We start from the raw sequence: 20,688 nt of genomic DNA, 5'->3' as shown, positions 1-20,688 counted from the left end.
ACACCAACATATATCAAAGAACAAATTGACATAACGAAGAACAAATATGCCACGAGCATATAACGAAGAACAAATCACCATTATATAACACAGACATATAACAAAACAAATAATATATACCACCTCCATAGAACAAAGAACAAATCACCAGTATATAACGAAGAACAAACAATCAGTATGTAGCAAAGATTTACTGTACCACCCTCATACCCACACGATGGCTCCTGATTCTCGTAGCTTTTGAAAACTTAAGGAAAATATTATGGTTTTTGAACACCTGTAGGAAGTCGTTACAAAATTTTCGAACACTTAAAGGAAGATGTTACAAAATTTTCAAACACCTGTAGGAAGATGTTACAAAATTTTCAAAGTTTTATAGGAAGATGTTACAATATTTTCAAACACCTGTAGGAAGATGTTACAAAATTTCTGAGCACTTGTAGGAAGATGTTACAAAATTTTCAGACGCATTTAGGAAGATGCTACAAAATTTTTGGATGCTTTTAGGAAGATGCTTCAAAATTTTCAGACATCTGGTGGAAGATGTTACAAAATTTTCAAACCTGTAGGAAGATGTTACAGAATTTTTGGAGATCTATAGGAAGATGGTACAAAATTTTCAGACACCTTAACGATAATATGACAGCTTTTTTTAACACCTAAGGAAAGCATTACTAGTTTTTTTTAATGACTGGTTAGTTTCACTGCCTGGTTATATAAATGTCACTCAGTTCCCTCCCTGTCCCCCAAAAGGAGAATATGGTGATATTAAAATGATTGGGGAAAATAGAAGATAGGAAGGTGTAATAAAAAATAAATTGGTTAGGAAAAGGAGTTAAGGGAGTCTCCATACCCATAAGTGTACAGGCCCGAAAGTACTATCTTGACACTTAGTAATCAGCCGAATTAATTAGAATATTTTGCATGAGAACAGATGTTAAGGGAGTCCATACATGATGAGAATAAAGACTTGGAAATGCTATGTTTACACTTATTAGGTAAACAATAAATTGCTTAGGAGAAGGCATTGAGGAATCTCTGCCTGACGAGTTCTTAATTGCAGTAAACAAAATAAATTGCTTAGGAAGAGGCATTAAGGGAGTCTTTACCTGGCAGTAATAAAGGCTTAGAGGAGCTGTGTTGGCACCGATTAATTAGGTACTTAAGCCGTATAAAGTGCTTAAGAGAAAGCATTAAGGAATCTCTACTGGACAGGTCATTACTGTAATTGGAGTAAGTACAGTACATTACTAAGAGGTGTTGATGGAGCCTCCCTGCCAACGACCATACAGACTTAGATGTACCATGTTGACGTTACTGATTAAATACAATAAGTTAAATAAATTGCTTAGGAAGAGGCATCAAGGGAGCCTCATAGGAACAATAAACAAAATAAATTGCTTAGGAAGAGGCATTAAAGGAGCCTTATAGGAATAATAAGCAGACTAAATTGCTTAGGAAGAGGCATTAAGGGAGCCTTATAGGAATAATAAGCAGACTAAATTGCTTAGGAAGAGGCATTAAGGAAGCCTTGTTACCACTGAGCCTACAGACCTGGACACACCCTGTTGCCACGTATAGCGACGCATATCAAAGCCTGGCGTGTGGCCGTGTGAAGCATTCCATAACAGATCGGCGGCTGCTGCTTCCCACACACTGGCGTCACCTCGGCAAATACTGTGCTGTAGTTTGGGTGACGTCGTTTTGTAACGTTTCAGTGATGTAGTTGTTTGTTTTCACCTGACGGAACAAGGCCATGCCCACTACTTGAATGCTGTGGTTGTGTGAAATGAGCCTTGGCAACGAATCTCCTTGGTTACTAGTCAGAGCTCTCCAGTCTGACTACACCTGGCCGTCAACTGAGGCAAAGAAACGGGTTTGGCCACTCCCACTTCTTGAATGCTATGGTTGCGTGAAGTTAGCCTTGGTCATGATGACGTAGCAGTGAATCTCCTTGGTTACTAGTCAGAGCCCTCCAGTCTGACTACTCCTGGCCATCAGCCGAGGCAAAGAAACGGGTTCTGGATCCTCGTCAGGTTAAAACAGACAGACCATAGTATCCTGCCATGTTCGAATTGCAAATTTTGAGAAACCGTTTACAACTCAATTCTTGCACAAACACATGGAGCTGTGTGTGTGTACCTCAAATGTTGTAAAAATAGAGGTCAATATGTAGGGGTGTCTGGATATTGCACCGGCCTGTCTTTTGTGCTTTGGGGATGGCACAGGCTGCTGGTGTGGTCATGTAAAGAGGACAGTTTGTTTTGGCTGCTTTGTGAAATCTGTAATGAGCCATGAAATTAGTGAATGTAGAAAGCAGACACTGGATAATGTTGGTGTAAAAAAAGTACATGGTATATGCTATGTATTTAAGAAAGCAGACATATTATTATAAATGTGGATATAAAGAAGCAGACACTGTGTAGAATGGTTGTAAAAAAGCAGACATGATATGGATGTAAAAAAACAGTGTAGGATCAGTGTAAAAAAAACAACCCTGTATCATATGTGTGAAAAAAAAGCAGACTATGTACAGTAGTAGGAAAGGTGAAAAGCAGACACATTTACAGGTATTATGAATGTAGTAAAGCAGACAGTATACATTGATATAAAAAAAGCAGACTATTTAATATTGACAAGGGTAATGAGTAATAGAGAATTACCATGAAATTAATATGTAACAAAATGGAAAAACAGGACTATGTGTAGGAAGAAAAATTATGGGAGGAAGAAAATAGCACAGGTTGGGCCCTAGTGATGCAGCCTGAGCCGTGCCCACAACACACGAGGCTGTACAGGGGCAGTGCAATGTCCAGACGACCCTGTGTGTGTTGATCTGGCTGGTCATTATGATGCATTCTAACTATTGAAACTTAGATCAATTTTTTATATGCATAAATATATATTTCCTGTTATGTCCTAGGTTTTAAGTGGTTCATAAGATTTAGCAATAGGTTTGTTCGAATAGTTTTTTTCTATGAACTATATATAGAAAATATGTTCTTGAATTGACCAAGTAACCTGACTCTGTTTAACTATGACTATGTACATTGTATGGCAATTTATATAATGGGGTTAACCACTGTGCTCGGGTGACCTGTTTTTGACTCCATTATTTGCTGCCTCCAGACGATTTCATTCAGTTTAGGGAGTCTATAGTAATGAAGGGTTAATGGAACTGTATCTGACCCCTCCAGTTTGAAAATATATATCTGAAATTGGAATAGAATCGTCTGGAGATGGCAAAATACAAAATAGGTCATCCGATCATAGAGGTCAACGAGCATCGCCATCATATACCTGTTTTGAGTGATTGTGCCATCGTTACTACGGCAAGAAGAAACAAGCAACCAGTGCCAATTGCTAGTGTCGACCATTTAGTATCTCATCGTCTCGCTAGGAACGCTCCCTGTGACATTTATTTTGTTACTTTGCCTCGTTTAGTGTTTACGCCAAGTGGTACTATGTGTGAAGTTAGCGCTATACTGTGGCAGTGGGTTCCGGATGATGTATGAGGCTTTCCCACACCTCTCTCTTGTCTGTTTATCTTTGCATATTGTACGTCAATATACTCCCATATGTTATTTATACTTACCTATACAGTACATGCATTGATATACAATACTTCCTATACATAAAGAAAGGGAGAAGGGAAGGATGAAACCCACATTTTGAAAAGTAATTATCTGAAACAGCTCAGCCCATGTGGGTAAGGTTAAGTTAGGTTAGGATGGGTTCGGTTACATATGAGCCATTTTGTCTAGAAGTGAGAGCAGTGCAGAACCTAACCCAGCCTAAAATAACATTGTAGGAACCTGATCTAATTCATCCCAATCTTACCCATAAGAGCAGAGATGTTTGGGGTAATAGAAGGTGTTTACTAGAGAGGAGAAGACATCATGTTTACTTATTTATATTGTATATGTGTGTGCCAAGATAAACTAGTCCAAGTGAGATGTGTCAGACAGCCTCGTAAATCCGCCAGAACCTGTGCCTGTATGTCATGCTGTGTCGAGTGGCCGCAGGAGCCCCATTGGAGGTCCCCATGGAGGCCCTTTACTCATTAGTCGTAGCACAAACAGTCGGTAGGATGTCGCTTCGGGGCGGGAAAATGGATCTTCAACCCCCTAGCCCTCGGAAACCCCCACCATCCATGTTAGGGTCGAATTTTGAGTGGCTTTAGAGGTCTCCTAACACCTCTGCCTTAGTGATTTATTCTGCACATTGCACCTCACTCTTCTCCTGTATGTTTTGTTGCAAGCTGTGTCAATATTGAAATTATATAAATTGCATACAAGAAAATGTTAAGAGTTCTGTGCACCTTAAGGTAAAAAGAAAGACAGGTACAGAAAAATAATAAGAGGTGAAGGAAGAAGTAGGCAGCACTGCATCAGGGGAACAGATGATAGTTGCCACCACCTACCACTATCTTGGATGTTATTAATGCAAACAGTATTCACTCAAACTGATACATGATAAATAACATATGAGAGATTGTTAGAAAATGACAGCAAAGAATTTTATGTTAAGGATGTATTTCAACAACGGACATTATTATCTGCCTGTGTGTTATTGTGCTTATTATGTTGATATTAAAATATAAATAACATCCAAGTACTACTGAAATGAGATAAGTAACATGTAAGAGAATATTTAAATGAGATAAATAACATACAAGGGAATATTTAAATGAGTTAACATACAAGGAAATATTTAAATGAGATAAATAACATACAAGGAAATATTTAAATGAGATAAATAACATACAAGGAAATATTTAAATGAGATAAATAACATACAAGGAAATATTTAAATGAGATAAATAGCATACAAGGAAATATTTAAATGAGATAAATAACATACAAGGAAATATTTAAATGAGATAAATAACATACAAGGAAATATTCAAATGAGATAAATAACATACAAAGGAATATTTAAATGAGATAAATAACATACCATAGAATATTTAAATGAGATAAATAACATGCAAGGGAATATTTAAATGAGATAAATAACATACAAGAAAATAATAAATGAGGTAAATAACATAGAAGAAAATATTAAAGCGAGTTAAAAAAATCATACAAGAAAAGATATATAAACACTAAATGAGATAAATAACATAAAGAAATATATTAAAGCATAAGTAACAGAAGAAAATGATAAATAACATGTGAGATAATATTACAGCTATATAATGTATGAGAGAATATTAAAACTAATAACATACAAGAGAGCATCAGGGTTTAATCTGCAAAATAAATCACTAAGAAAGAGGTGTAAAGAAGCCTCCAAAGGTTGCCCACTCAGAGCTCGATCCGTCATTCCGATAGGCATAAGGTTAGTGTGTTTTTTCCATAGTAGGGTAGCTGTTGTTGCTGATGTAGATACAATAATACATTAGCCCCTAGAGGCCGATGGGGTATTGGGGCGAGGGTCGGGCTGCAACCAGATCTATTTTTTATTCGGATAATTCGAGGGTTTTTACTATAATTTTTATTATTACTGTATTATGATATATAAGGGAGAGAGGCTACTATTAGTAGTAGTAGTATTTTTATTATTATTATTATTATTACTATTATTATTGTTTTATGTAAGGGAGAGAGACATTATTATTATTATTATTATACACAAGATTGATTTTTTTCCTCAGTGTATATAAGGGAGAACCTTTTAATATGGAAGGGAGACTTTCTTCAAAACTATTCTAAAGGGAGAGTTTTTTCAAATCTGTTCCAAAGGGAGAGGCTTTTTTCAAATCTATTCTAAAGGGAGAGATTTTTTTCAAATCTGTACTAAGGGGAGAGACTTTTTTCAAATCTGTTCTAAAGGGAGAAGCTTTTTTTAATTCTTTTCTAAAGGGAGAGACTATTTTTGTGTAAGGGAGAGATCGTACAGTGAAAGGGTTAATGAAGGCTAAATCTTCCCTCTGCCATATCTAACCTCTCCATTTTAAAAGAAATTAATTTATGCTGTGCTGTGTCTAACTTTTCCTGTGCATTAATGAAGGCTGTATCTAACCCTTCTAGGTCCAAAAGTTTCTCCTGGAATAAAAATAAGTCTGGTGGCAGCAAGAATGAAGCCTGAAATAACTTCCTCTGTCTATGGGGGCTAAGAACTCAGTGTAATTAAAAAGTCACTACAAGAAAGTACTACATTGTAACCGAGGATGGCGTGGGGTCTCGGAGGGTTGAAGGGCAAGGGTCGGCGCTGCTCCCGGCTCCCGTTGGCATCAGTGTTCGTGGTGTCGGGCTGTTGGCGCCGAAATATTGTACAGTTTGTTGCATAATATATTCCTTGCCTTGTCCTTTATATTGGAGTGTGTGGCCTGTTTTGAAGTTCGGGTAAAGGAGCTGTGTGTCCTAGCTGATATAGGAGGCTCATAGCACCTCTTCCATGGCGATTTATTCCACGTATTACACCTTAACTTTCTCTCATATTTATATAATGTAAAAATCTACATTGGATGAAGGACGTAAAGAGAATATTGATATGGATGTAACACCTTGACGTTATCTTGTGTGTTATTTATCTCATTTAAATATCAACTTAATTTACATAAAAAGGTTATACAAGAAAAAGTTAAAATGTATTTGTATTATTCCTTTAAATTCTTCAAAGTTATTTTTGGTATATAATATAAATGTCAGTTTGCATAGACAACATACAAATAGATATTATTATTATTATTATTATTATTATTATTATTATATTAATATTTTTAGCAATGTTGATTTAATCACATAATTATTGACATTGTTTACATATGAAACATAGAAAAATAATAAGTTGTATTTTGCATATAACACCCTAATAATCTCTCATACAGTATATACAATGCAGGCTGGTTTGTATATAGCACTGCACTAGAACCCTACTTTATAGCAGCTGTGGCTCAGTGGGTTAGAGCGCTCTGCTTTGGCCGAAGGGTTGGAGATTCGAGTCCACCTAAAGGTTGTTGGTAGACATCAGGAAGGGCATCCGGTCATACAGTGCTGCACACTCCAAACCTAAGTCTCTACTCAGGGGCAATGCTGTAGCCCTTATTGAAAAAACGGGACACAATGTAAAACTCAAAAAACAAAGAAGAAGAAGAAAAAAAAGATTTTGAGATGCAATATGCAGAAGAAAATCGCAGAAGGAAGAGTTGCTATGAAAATCCGAAACCATCCAGATGTGCGGCTCTACAATGTAATAACTGTGTAGGTGATAAGGTGTAGGATTCCTTCAAACTTATAAGAAACTAACCATTCCTTGTGATGCCCTTCAATACGATGATGGTGGTGGTGGTTATTATTATTATTATTATTATTATTATTATTAGTTATTTATTATTATTATTATTATTATTATTATGATTATTATTATTACTACTACTATTATTATTATTATATTATTGCTGCCATTAGATTATTTTATCCTGCTTGGCACAGACCTCTGTTATTGATTGATTTATATTTTTAGTAAGTCTCTCCAGTTCAGAAAGTCTCTCCAAAGCTGAATAAAATTATATGGTGGTAGCAAAAGTGAGAGAGAAAAAATTAAAATGTCACCATATTGGAGGGGGTGACTCCTCCATTCTGTTGATATTTTAAAGTTAGTTTATTCTTGCTGTCTCCGGATGATTTAATTTAGTTTAGGGGTGACTTTTCAAGGTGGAGGGGTTAGATACAGCCTTCCATAACCTCTTCATTGCAAAATGTCTCCGTAAAGTAAAAAAAAATTGCCTGGAGGTAGTGAGAATAAATCAGCTTCATTCACTCTTAGATTTATTTTTTAATGCTTTCTCTAGATGGTTTTATTTTATTTAAAGGAGACATTTCCAGGTGGAGGGGTTACATACAGCCTTCATTAACCTCATCACCACAAAATGCCGCCCTGAATAAATTTAAACATGGAGTAGGGAGACTAAGTAATTAAAAATGTAGGTTGGTTTGTATATAGCACTGCACTAGAACCCTACTTGGTGGCTTCTTATATGCTGTGAGGATGGCTGGGTCTGCCGGTGTGGGAGTATAAGTGAGGTGGAATTGAGTAGCTGGTATACACACTGATAATGCTGAGCCGTCCCCACAGAACACAAGGAATTGGCCGGGGGAGTAGAAGGGCAGTGTTATACGTGGACCGCCCTTTGCATCATCGTATGGAAGGGCGGAATGGCCATCATCAGTTGTTATGAAGAGGCGAGGTGTGTTGTAATAAAAAAAAATCCTTTGGCATCTTATAGGAGGTAGAAACAGTATTTAATTTCTGTCTGTGATTCATATAAGACCTATTTCTTAACTCTTTGCCATCCTGTTACAGCCCAGTTGCTTTGGGTCTGGAGAGGGACGCCTTCAGTTGGTGGCACTGATATAACTGGGTGGCAGATCTGCCTGGGTATACAAATGTCCCTCAGCTCCCAGGATGCCTTCATGTGGTGGCATTGATATAACCAGTCAGCAGCACTGCCTGGTTATACAAACGTCCCTCAACTCCCTCCCTATCCCCCGAAAGGAGAATGGTGGTCTGCAGGAAAGGGTAACTTCAGCCTGCAGTCCACTGGGTTCACATTCAGATGAGCCTGGGGTTGCAACTACTACTAATATTTTCAAGTGTAATTTGCCCCTTAAAACCAAAACGTCATCTGTGCTTTATTCCTGCTACTCCTTGGTTACTATTATGAATTTTTTTGGTTATATTTGAACTGGAGGAGTTAGATATGATGATCCGATCCTAAGTGGCTTTGGAAATTTCCGATCACCTGTCTGTTAGTGATTTATTTTGCACATTATACCTCAGTATCCGTGTGTGTTATTGATGTGAACTATGTTGATATTGAAATGATAATAAGTAGCATACAAGAGAATGTTAAGGTGTAATATGCTTAATAAATCACTGAGGAAAAAGTGTAAAGAAGCCTCCTGTGCCACATTTAGCCTTCATTAACCCCTTCACTACAAGAGGTGAAGAGAGGAGCCTTCACCTGGTGGCACTGATGTTACTGGGTTACCTCACTGCCGGGTTATACAAATGTCCCTCATTTCCCTCCCTGTCCCCCAAAAGGACGATGGTGGACTATAGGAGGAGGACAAACTTCAGCCTGCAGTCCACTGAGTTCACATTTACAAGGCCTACCCTATATAATGTCCACCGGCAATAGCAGGAATAAAACCACAGTGATGGAGTGGTGTGGTGGGGGATAATCCTTTCAATTCAGTGACATGCTGTATCATTTCATTTTTCATTCTCGTCTTTCCGTCTGTGGATTGATTCAGCTTTGGAGAGAGTTTTCAATATGGAGGGATTAGATTTAGCCTTTATGTACCTTGTTAGTGGTGGAAAGGGATGCCTTCATGTGGTGGCACTGATATAACCCGGTGGTGTACCTGCCTGGTTATACAAACATCCCTCAACTCCCTCCCTTTCCCCATAAGAGGTCGATGGTGGACTGCAGGAGGGAAATTTCAGCCTGCAGTCCACTGGGTTCATGTTTGAATGAGCCTGGGGTTGCCAGTACTCTTAGTACTAGTAACCTATCACTTCAGGATGTCTACAGTATAGCTGAATAAAATCTGGAGACAGGAAGAAATGGATAGAGTATGTCATGGCATTGAGGGGGTTACTGATAAGACTCTTTAGTATGTAACCAAAAAGAGGATTTACTAGTCACGAACGCCCTGCCCACTCGACCGCATCTGTAAATTTATTAATGTACTGTATTGCACTTCATCTTCTTAAATTCATTGTATAAAGTATTACTACGCCCCTACAGACTGTACAGCATATACGATTGACCCGAGTCCATGTACAGTGGAAGAAATGAGGAGAGAAATTTTAGTAGTATACTGTATAATGCATATTGGGATTAGTATACTACAAACTAAATAAAGTTCATTTGGTTTTGGTCATTGTTTCATCCCAAAATTTACTGCGTGATTTGTCTGAGAGGAGTGAGGATTCCAGGCGCTTGAGTGGCGAGTGGATGAGTGTGTGGCCAATATAATTTACATATTTCTTGAGTATGAGGTCCATTTAATTTACATCTTTCTTTAATTTCATGTGGTATCATGTTTGAGGTGAAGTCAGGATTCCGAGAGCTTAAATGTTAGGTGGATGGGTGTGTGGCGTATTTGCTTGTTTTATTAATTTCATGTGGTATTATGTATGTGTAAGGTGGAGTCAGGATTCTGAGAGCTTTGAATGGTGTGTGTATGAGTGTGTGGCCCATTTAATGTACATGTTTCATTAATTTTATGCTTTGTTACTCATTTAATTGGTAGACCTTTGGCAGTTCCCCATCACCATTTTTTTTTTTTTCCTTCTCATTCTCTGGACCCTACCTCACCTCATCCTTAGGTGGGGAAAGAGGTTGGGATGATGATGAATACTTATCTCTTTATACATGTGTACCTTTGACATGTCCTTTTGTGGTTTGAATAATTTGGCAGAAGGATTGTCCTTTTGTGGCTTATTTCCCTTAGCTCATTGGCAGAATCAGACAGTACTATGGCTGTACATCCTTTCCCTAGCTCATATTCATGACTAACACATATTTCTTCTGTTATTAGTCTCTTGTTACAGCTCAGTGGCTGAATAAGGCAATACTACGGCTCTACAATACATCCTTTCAGTAGCGCTTCTTTCTTTGTGAGTAGCACCCATTCTACTCTTGATCTGTTTTACAGCTCAACTCCAGAATAAGATTATATGGCTCTGCTTCCTTTCCATAACACTTCTTTGTTACTAGCACCATAATATATTCTGTTGTTAGTCTATTCCTCTCATAAATCATTGTTACAGCTCAGTGGCAGAATGTGACAAGATTACAGCACAGCATCCTTCCCAAGACACTTCTTCATGACTAGCACCGTATTTCTACCATTATTAATCTCTTGTTACAGCTGAGTGGCAGGATAGATAGTAGTGCAAGCTCCTTTCCATAACACTTCTTCGTGACTAGCACCTTCTTCTGTTGTTAATTTCTTTGTTTCATGCCATCTTTTGCAGTGTGTTAGGGTGGAGTGTCAGCCTGCCATTTCACTGGATCTACGCCACACTTAGGGCATGTCTGTTACTTCGCTCCCCAGTGCATCATATCAAAGAAAATCATCTATGGCCAGAGAAACATACCAAGCCTCTCTCAGCTTAGGAGTATTAGCCAGCAGAGAAAAGTGAATCATCTATGGCCAGAGCAAAATGTCAAGCCTCTCTCATCTTAGGAATATTAGCCAGCAGAGGAAAGGATTCATCCATGGCCAGAGAAACATACCAAGTCTCTCAGTTTAGGAATATTAGCCAGCAGAAGAGTGAAATATACATGGCCAGAGACCAAGCCTCATTCAGCTGTGGAATATCAACCAGCAGAGGAAAGTGCTAAGTAGAAGAGGTGATATATTAGTAACCAACCAACCTCTTATCTGCACACGAATATTAGCACGTGAAGGCTTCCCTCTCCAGCACCCTTGAAGTCAGCAAAGGTAGTAAGCATTATCCAAAGCTATTGAATTGATATATTTAGGCAAGTTTGTTTAAATGGCGTGTAAAGAGGGTGGTACAGTTAATTTTGGCCCTGATTTTCGCCTTGTTGCGGCATATTTCACGTAGCTCAGTGATAGAAAAAGTGCAATGGCTCTACATCCTTTCTATAGCATTGTTTCATGACTAGCATCGTATTGTAGTCTTGATCTAGGTAGAGAGAGAGCAATTATGGGCCAGGTTTAGGTGAAGAGCATAAGATCAGAAGTTGCAAGCCCACGCTCAACTGAACATAACTCGGTGGATTGTAGGCCAAAGCTGTCCTTCCTATGATCTTTTTAGGGAGTAGGGAAGGAGTTAATGAGGGATATATGTATGACCATGCACGTCCACCGCATAGTTATACCAGTGCCATCACGTGAAGGTGCTTCGAGCACTGCCGAGTGTCGAAAAGGATGTGTTTAATTTAAAGGTTGGGGGAACCATAGGCCAAGTAGGTGGAAGGATTATACTTGGTCACCATCCATTTAAAAAAAAATACTAGGTACGGTTCAGTCATTAGCTGTAGGGGAAAAAATATTGCCCGTACTCTCCAGATGAACAGTAAGCTGGTTTTCTAGGCTTTTATGGGCTTATACTGATATGGCTTAAAACCACCTATCTCGCGTTAGATTCATTACGAAGGGGACGAGGTGTTTTGAATTTGGATGTTGTATTGTTGCGCATGGAGAAGTAGTGCCGTCTATCAGCGTGAAAATCTCTCCAGGTTGAAGTTTGATGTTAGTGTAATGCCTACAAACGTGCTTCGGACAGTAAGTTGAATTCCTAGGCTTTAATGGGCTTTTATTGACGGCTTAAAACTGACTATCCAACCCCGCATGAGATATTTGGATTTGGATGCTGTGTTGTTGCGCCTGGAGAAGTAGTGCCGTGTGTCGGAGGTAAAATCTCTGGTTGATAGATGGGGTTAGTTTAATATATGCAAACACACTTCCAAGTATGTCAAATAAACTTACATGATATAAAAAAAATGGTGGTGAACGAGAAAAACGCCTAATAATTCTGCAACGGTGATATAATACTCCTCGTCGACTGCGAAAGGCGGTTGTGCGGTGGCGCTACCTGATATTAAATCCAAGCTAGGCATGTCTCCCAGTAAATTCATACGTTGTCTCTACCCTATTGATTAACAGTAAGTTGATTTCCTAGGCTTGTATGGGCTTATATTATATTGACATGGCTTAAAACTTATTATCCATCCTTGCAAAAGACATTACAAAAGGGACGAAGCGTTTTGAATTTGAATATTGTTGCGCATGGAGAAGTAGTGCCGTGTATCAGAGATAAAATCTCAACAGTTATGTTAAATGAGGTTAGCTTAATATCTGCAAACGCGCTCCCGACCACCTGCAGCATCAAATGAACTCATAATTTGTGGCGAAAAAGAAAGAACTGCCGCGAGTTTCCAGTGGCATGATACTCCGGCTCTTGCGTTATGCGGTAGGAACACCGGCACTTTATGGGATGCTGTGGAGTTGGTTGGATTGTCGTCCACGTGGTGCGTGATTATGCGGGTTATTTATGACTACCGAGGCCATATTTGCGTGTTTGTGCATCGTTGGAGTCACTATGAAGCTGGAGGAACCAAAGTATATACTTTGGGAGGAACAACCAGAGACGGTGATGCTGCTGGCGATTGTGATGAGGTAAGGAGAGATTGTGTGTGCGTTGGCCCGTCCCCAGGATTTTTCCGAGTACCTACCTGGCGGAGGAATTTTTGTCACGCCAAATTCATGCCGGGGAAAAACCAGTGTACCTGCACTGTAGTGCCTGTTATTTTAAGCTTCTTTCCATCCATAAACATCAGTGGGAATATAACCGTTTCTAAGGATAATCCAACATACTCGGCGTCTTTACGAATGGTTCTTGAGAGCCGTTTGATGCGTAATATGAAATGCACAACCTCGGGCTATAACTAAGGGAATTTAAGTGATCTCCGACCCTTATACCCTTATTTATGGAAGAAAAGTTGCTTAGAATGGGTTTGGTGTCTGACATAGAGAATGAAAGTGATGCGAGTAGAAGTGACTGGGGAATGGGTGGGAGGAGGGAGGTAAGCTGAGAGGAAGAAATCAGTAGGATGGAAGTAGTTGAAGCAGTGAAGAAAGTCAAATTGGGGAAAGCCCTAGGAACTGATGGAGTGTGTAGTGAAATGCAGAAGCACGGGGGAGAGATAGAAGCAGAATGGATATGTAAGATGTGCAGATTGGCCTGGGAGGAAGGTAGAGTCCTGGAGGATTGGAAGTCAGGTATAATTATTCCCCTGTACAAAAGAAAAGGGGATTTGTCTTCTTATTGTAAAACGAAAAATATATGGCAGAATACTTATTGACAGAGTTAGGGAAATAACAGAGGATTTAGTTGGAGAACAGGGAGGTTTTAGGAAGGGAAGAGATTGCGTAGATATTCATTGTTAGGTCTTTAGTGGAAAAGTTTCTAGAGAAGGGAAAGAAATTGTATGTGGCCTTCATGGATTTGGAGAAAGCATATGACAGGGTGGATAGACAAGGATTGTGGAAGATATTGATATATGGAGTAAATGGGAAGTTGCTGAATGCCATGAAGAGTATGTATGAGGGTGCTAAGGCTGCAGTGCGTGTGGTTATAGTGAACTGAGTGAATTTTCCTGTTTGAATGCTGGACTGAAACAGGGATGTGTCATGTCTCCATGGCTGTTCAATCTGCATTTGGATGGAGTTATAAAAGAGATACAGGGTAGGGCAGTTGAAGCTGGAATGGCCCAAATGAGAGAGGGCAACGTGCAGAAACTTTGTCTGTTGGTTTGCAGATGATACTGTATTGTCAAGTGGAGACGAAGGAGAACTCCAAGCCTTGGTGAATGAGTTTGGAAGAGTGTGTAAGAAACGAATCTAAAGGTGAATGTAGGGAAGAGTAAAGTTATGGTCTTCGAGAGAAATGAACAGTGAGGTTGACTGGTGAGGTAATGGAAAATGTGAGTGCATTTAAGTACCTGAGTAGTGTGATGAGTAAGGATGAAAGTTTGGAGGGTGAAGTGCTTGAAAGGATACAGCAAGGAAGAAAGGTTGCTGGTTCTTTGTAAGCAGTAGTAAGAAACGGAAGTGAGCATGGAAATAAAAAAAAATGCTCAGCATGACAGTATTATGACACCAGCTCTAACATATGGAAGTGAAGCTTGGACTTTGTTGGAAGGACACAAGTCAAGAGTGAGAGCAGTGGAAATGAGTTATTTGAGAGGAGCCTGTGGAGTTACACTGAGAGAGACTGACAAATGAGGAAGTGATGGAGCGCTGTGGTATGGATGTGGATGTGATGGAAAGCGTTTGGAGTAATACATTGAGATGGTTTGGCCATTTGGAGAGGATGGAGAGCGAGAGACTAACGAGGAGACCGGTGTGAGTGAGGTGGAGGGGGGAAGTATTATGACACCAGCTCTAACATATGGAAGTGAAGCTTGGACTTTGTTGGAAGGACACAAGTCAAGAGTGAGAGCAGTGGAAATGAGCTATTTGAGAGGAGCCTGTGGAGTTACACTGAGAGAGAGACTGACAAATGAGGAAGTGATGGAGCGCTGTGGTATGGATGTGGATGTGATGGAAAGCGTTTGGAGAAATACATTGAGATGGTTTGGCCATTTGGAGAGGATGGAGAGCGAGAGACTAACGAGGAGACCGGTGTGAGTGAGGTGGAGGGGGGAAGAGAGAGGGTGAGGCCGAGGGTGAGATGGAGGGATGGAGTGGAGAGGTATATGAGGGAGGAGGTGTGTGAGCTAGGAGGAGGGCAGTGAAATGGCTGGAGACCGAATGACATGGAGGCGATTTGTTTATGGCCACCCTTTACGAGGTTAAGGCGTCTGGCAATAGATACGTGGAGAATGTGAACAGAGCAGTGAAGATGTATCTGAGCGAGGTTGAAGGTAGGAGGAGGCGTGACAAGAAGGGGGATAGATGCCGTGTGGAAAATGTGTGAGAGGAAGAGGGATATGGTAGAGTGATGATGCTAGGAAGTGACAGTGGATCAAAGACTTTTGTATGGAGTGTAGGCTATGATCAGGGTTTGGAATATTCTCTCTCTCTCTCTCTCTCTCTCTCTCCTTCCTTCCTTTTCCTCTCCCCTCCTCTCCTCTCCTCATAGCCCATTCCTTTTTTCTGCCCCTCTCCTCATTTCCCCACTCTTCTTTCCTCCTCTCCTCTTCCTCTCTCTTCTCTCCTCCTCTCCCCACTTCCTCTCTCTTCTCTCCTCCTCTCCCCACTGCCTCTCTCCTCCCCCTCATCCTTTTATCCCACGTTTTCCTGTTTTCTCTCCTCAGTTCCTTCATCTTCCTTTTCACCATTAACCATTCTTTTTTTTTTTTTTTTTTTTTTTTTTTTTTTTGTCATAACTCGCCTCCTTTCGCTAATAATGCCTGTCTTTCTTTTTGCCTTTTCTCCTCCTCCAGCTTCCTCTTCTATTTTTCATTTCGTCTTTCTCGCTTCTCCCATTTGCTTCCTTGATTCAGTTTTATCTGTTACCTTTCCTCCTTCCTTCAGCATTAATCTTTCATTTAGCGTTTTCCACTTTACAGTACAGTGCCCTCTTTTACACCTTTCTCCATTCTTGTCTTTTTTTCTTCCCCTTGTAATATTTTATTTTTTCAGCGTCTCATCCTCCCTCTCCGGATCTTATCATATAGTAAAAAGTTGCAATTTATTTGCAGTACAGTAATAAGGTAAACATAGGCTACCTATACATGCCTTGTATTCAGTATATACTGGTTTTTACTGCTGGTTGAATTAAGATAATTTGAACCGATCTAAAAAAAAGTTAACAGTGCAGTGCTTTACGTTATGGACTCCCCCCCCTCCCTTTTTTTTCCACCATTAGACTGCCCCTTTCCCCAACCTCCCCTCTCTCACATACCCTTCCACCTCATCCTCAGTCTTCCCCTCTTCTTCACTCACATACACTCTCCAAATCAAGCTCTCCTTCTCCATTCCCTTGGTGTACAAAGCATTAGGAAAAATACCTTGTGCTGAAATATGTTAAGGATAGAAAAACAACAGATCATTGGAAACTTCATGATTTATTTCACATATTACCCATGAAATAATCACTTGGCACAAACGCCATTGTTCACTACTTCACCACTCCTGCATAACATCTCACGAAGGAAAAAATTTTGTGCATCGGCTCAGTGTAAAAAAATGTAGTTTACGAAAAAGATGAAGAGGGGCGAGATCAACAAGCATTCCAACCCCATCATCATCTGGCAAACATCAGATATTCCTGGACTCGAATCAGCACCTTTTTTTAACCTTAGACACTTTATTTTACAATATTTTTAACCCATTTCAGCCGGGAACGTCTTTATTTTGCTTTATTCTTGCAATCACCGGGTGATTTTATTGTGCTAAAGTTGGGCCTGTTAGTGAAGAGGGATGCTCTTGTGTGGCGGCATCAGTGTGACCAGGCAGCTCCACTAACTGATTATACAAACAGCTCGCAACTGATTTAATTCATTTTAGGATGGACTTGGTGTTATAGAGGAATGTGTTCACCTGGTAGCTCTTGATATTTCCAGGCAGCTCAACGGACTGGTTGTATAATTGTCCCTCATCTTCCTTCCTGTCCCCTAAAAGAGGATGGTGGGCTGTTGGAGGATAGATTCATCTTGCAGTCCACTGGGTTCACATTCAGATGAACCTGGGGCTAAAACTACTGCTACTATAACTAAGATGGATTTTCTAAACTGGTGTAAGATACAGGCTGAATAGTAGTAAAAGTAGTTGTAGCCCCAGGTTCATGTGAACTCAAAGACTGTAGGCTGAAATTGCCTTCCTCTTGCAGTACACTATCCCCCTTTGAAGGGATAGGGAAGGAACTGAGAGAGGTTTGTACACCCTGTCAGGGGAGCTGCCCAGTTATAACAATGCCACTACATGAAGACCCCCTTCCAGCATTCCATACTCAATAAACCCCTTCAGTAAGAGAAAAGCCTCATCAATGTGAATAAAATCATCATGTGGCAACAAGAATTAGCCAAAACGGACATCATCGGGATCCAGGGGTTTTCAGATATAAAAAGGCAGCTAGCTACCTACATATCAAAAGTGATGTAAAGAAAAAAGAAACCTCTGCAGACCAGATCACAGACACAGAATACCTGTATACCAAAACTGTAATTAACAACAGTAGCTATAATTGGTTAAGTTACAGCAGTATTATTATTTATTACAGAAATTACCATCTTTGCAGTACAATAGGCCTTTGTTATATATTAGGGATGTGTGCCAGAATATTACATTTTTTTTTTTTTTTATGTACTGCTAGCTGGTTTAAGGATGTACCATATGCCAAAATATTACTGAATTGTCCATCTGACAAAAGCCCATAACCCCAACAGCTCAGTTGACTGCCAAGTGTAGTCATACAAAAAGGTAGCTTTGGCTAGTAATCAAGATTCATTAATACCTCATACGTAATGCTCTTAAAATTTCATACAACTAGGATTTAGTATTTGAATTGCAGTAAGTCAGCTTGTAGATATTATCACAACTTTGATCAGGAATTTCTGTTTAATTTACAATGAATTTATACAGCAAAAGTATAAAAAAAAAAGACCATATTTTTAAGACAACCACAACTTTGTATATGAGTTATGGGAGTGGCTCAATTCTGTCAGATGAAAACAAATCAGATATCTCAATGAATCCCTTGATAGGGTATGCAGTTAGTTAATTTACAGTGAATTTAAACAGCATGAAAGGAGTTAAAAATGGCAATATATAACAATGACTTAGTGTATTACACATTTGTCCAACAACCTAACTTCCCTGAAAGTGTGTTGTGGGTGAAAAATGTTTATATACAGAGAAAAAATATATATCCCCTTCAATCAGGTATTTTTTTTTATTTATTTATTCTTTTCCAGGTGATTTTATTAAGCTTTTTGGAGATGTTTTTCACTGGAGGGTTACATGGAGTCTACACCTAATGTCTCTAGTTTAAAAAGTCAATTCTGAGCTCAAGAAAATCGTGTGATGGTTGGAAAAATAAACCAAAAATTACATCTACAGATTCAAGGGGATATATGTGACATATACAAGATGACGACACATAATGACTGAATTATCAAAACTCAGAGGGTGAAGGGAAGTTATCTACATCTTCACCCTTCCTATTTTAACCCCATCAATCCAATGGCATATTTCTCTGTTTTATTCTTGTTTCAGGAGTTCCAATCAGCCAGCTTAGGGGAGTGTCACAGTATTGCAGGGGTAAATGAAGGGAATATTTAGCCCTTCAGTCTCTCCAGAGTTGAATGAAACAGTCTGATTGTTGTTTTTGTTGCTTAACTCCAGTCTGTCTGGCAAAGCAGACTTGTCTGCCATAGGTAAGACTCTTCTTCAGGCACAGTACAGTACACATCATGTAGGGAACCAATCTCCTCTTGTGGTTGGCGGCACCTCACCAGGGTCAGACTAGAGTCCTTCCCATGGTGTGAGGTGCAGGGAAACATGAAAAGGTTTTGACTCTCGGGTGAATGCCGTAGCTGCTTCACCCAGGGTACTCAGTGCCACCGCATGCAGGCTTCTCGTCAGTGCTGCATAACGTTAGTAGTACTGTACTGTAATAAATATAAGCATGCCATCAGTGTGAACAGGTAAATAATACAGGCATTACAGTATATTGGCTTTGGATGACATTAGCAGATTATGTAGCCACTAAACCAAGTCACAACTGTGATTTAGCTGTATAAAATATAAGCTGAGGTATTTCAAAGAAGAATTTAGCCTTAGGGTACAGGCAAGTCCTCGTTTGTAAGTCTGGGTCAAAAATAATAATGACTAATAATACTTGTATTTGTAATAATAAAAAATCAATGTTATTTTCATCATTTGAAGTCAGGGATATTAATAACTAATAATAATAATAATATGCCCTTTTGTTTCTTAGGTATCAAAAATTTTCCCATATAACTGATACAGTATATATTTAAAATTGAGAAAGCTAGCAAATACTGTATGCTCTAATTGTTCTTGTGGCCCCAGGCTCATCTGAACGTGAACCTGATGGATCGCAGGTTGAAGTTGCCCTCCTCTTACAGTTCATCCTTCTCCACCTTTTAGGAGATAGGAGTTGAGGGATGTTTTGTATGTCCAGCCAGTGGAGCTGCCTGGTTATATCAGTGCCACCAGATCAGAGCATCCCTCCAGCACCATCCATTTCTAATTCCCACAAAAAACAAGGATTTACCATTTAAGAAAAAAAAATCAAACAAGGACTTGCTGTACAAACATCCACTCACTACAACTGGTGATAACGATAAATATTAAATACATTCCACAAATGTGACAAGAGTAAAAAACCTGAGAGGTGACCAGTCTGGTACTGTGCATAATTGGTCACAGATTAGCACAATTCCTCACAAACTTGCTTCATACACCCATGCACAAAATGGGCATAAATAGGAATAGTATATACAGGTAGTCCATTAAGAGTTTAGAATTACACAAGGTCAGAACTTGCACCCTTCCACATGTGCCCCTATAGTTGCTGAGGTGAGTGAGGCAGGATCAAGAAAACAGAGACAGAGAAAACACAAAGAGTGCAAGACTTAATCAGATTTATAGTTTAGAGTTGATCGAATGAAGTGGGGTTCAGAAAGCAAGGGAGAAATCAATGGAGGGAAAGTAGTGTAATTGGTATTATAGTTATGAGTGATGGAGTGAGAATGGTAGAGTCCAGCAGGCAAGGAAAGAGAAAACACGAGAGGGAAAACTAATGAAAATTTCTAAGTGACTGAGTCTGAAGTGAGTGTGTGGGCAGATGTAGAAAGGGCATGAGTCAGGTTGATTATAATTCTGATTTGGAATGGACTAAAGCAGTATCAAGGGACAGCTGAAGATTGGATTCACTGACCCCCCCCTTCAACAGTGTGACATTTTTTTCACCTCATTTGCAGTACCTCCAGACGATTAATGTGTCTGGAGACTTTATGAACTGGATTACAGTCAGTTTGATCATACCTGGCAGATCTACATCTCCATTTAGCCAATTACCTGTTATTTAATAGGAGAATAAAATGATTCTAATCCATACATTACATTTCTTTATAGCTGGCAAACATAATTTCCTGTCTTTCTAATAACAGCCAGTTGGGAGAGGCAGCAGTTTTCTGTCAGGTAAAAGTATAACGATTATAGA

General features: G+C 39.4%; 1 long non-coding RNA gene across 1 annotated transcript; it reads right to left on the bottom strand.

Annotated features, from left to right (window-relative positions):
- Positions 1-16,547: 16,547 nt before the first annotated feature.
- LOC145397189 (uncharacterized) lies at positions 16,548-18,828 on the bottom strand. The gene is made up of 2 exons (XR_013896891.1): positions 17,292-18,828; positions 16,548-17,184 (listed from the first exon to the last, which is right to left on the bottom strand). It is a non-coding gene; the product is annotated as an uncharacterized LOC145397189 (long non-coding RNA).
- Positions 18,829-20,688: the final 1,860 nt, after the last annotated feature.

The sequence above is a fragment of the Coenobita brevimanus genome, chromosome 40 (assembly GCF_032717465.1).
Source record: "Coenobita brevimanus isolate Jiangsu-jjx chromosome 40, ASM3271746v2, whole genome shotgun sequence".
NCBI classification, from domain to species: domain Eukaryota; kingdom Metazoa; phylum Arthropoda; class Malacostraca; order Decapoda; family Coenobitidae; genus Coenobita; species Coenobita brevimanus.
Note: the sequence above shows the minus strand (reverse complement) of the source record. Positions and strands in the feature narration are given on the sequence as shown.